This window comes from Pteropus alecto, unplaced genomic scaffold (genome assembly GCF_000325575.1).
Source record: "Pteropus alecto unplaced genomic scaffold, ASM32557v1 scaffold59, whole genome shotgun sequence".
Lineage (NCBI taxonomy): Eukaryota > Metazoa > Chordata > Mammalia > Chiroptera > Pteropodidae > Pteropus > Pteropus alecto.
This window is the reverse complement of record NW_006443292.1, coordinates 82,362-83,421: the sequence shown is the minus strand read 5'-3', so window position 1 is coordinate 83,421 and position 1,060 is coordinate 82,362.

Genomic DNA, 1,060 nt, shown 5'->3' with positions numbered 1-1,060 from the left:
CTCCATTCCAAAACGCAACATCCTTCTCTCTTGCACTGAGTTGTCCTTCACTGGTAATCCAGGTGAGGGATACTGGTGACATGGACCAGTGTGGAAATAGTGACAAGTCATCAGATTCTTGTAAGGATCAATTCATTCCTATATTATTAAAGCCATTCCAGGTAAGGACAATGGGAGAAAAGAAATTTATGGTTCCATTCATTTATTAACATAGATGTAGAAAAATCTTACACGAAATATTAGCTGAAATTCATGTATTCAAAAATAATAAACAAAAGATTCCTTGTGCATAAGTAAGAAAAATAGCAATAGAAGAAGTCAAAGCATGTGGACATGTAATTTATGGCAGAGGAAGCCATGCGCATCTGAGGAGAGGCACAAAATTATTAACAATCAAAGACGAATTACAAAAGAAGATACCACTTTCTAGTTAATAGACGGACAAAATTAGAAAGCCGGGTAACGCCAAGTATTGGTGGGGATTTGGGGTCAGGCACCCTTGGGCATTTGCAGAGCACAGCTGGTGTTCTTCTCTTAACTGAGTCACATTAAGTAGATGTCCACTGAATGGCTCGGCAATTCCACTCCTCTCTATGAAATCCACAGAAATCCTTCCGCAGCTCCCCAAGGGGCATGTACAGGACTCTTCACTGCAGCACAGTTGTGGCGCCGGGAAGCTGGAGACAACCCGTGTGTCTGTTATCTGGAGATCTGATAAGTAAACGTGGAGGGCACACACAGAACAGAGCAGGGAGCAGCAGTTTAGAGACAACAGATTAGCTGTAACCATAGCAACATGGATGAACTTTAAAAAAAATGTAATTAGTGAGAAAGGTAAGAAGCAGAATGAAATATATAACTCGATAACGTTTACGAGAAAGTTCAAGTACATACATATAAAACAACCCCGTTTTTGCGAGAACACGTGCACACAGAAGCGTGCGCGCGCATACGGGCGATTTCCATGGTGGGAAGGAGACCAGCAGTAGGGGATACGGTCAAAGTTCCAGCAGGAAGCAGATTGTACACCCGACTTAAGAAGATTCAAGAGTTTTGTTTG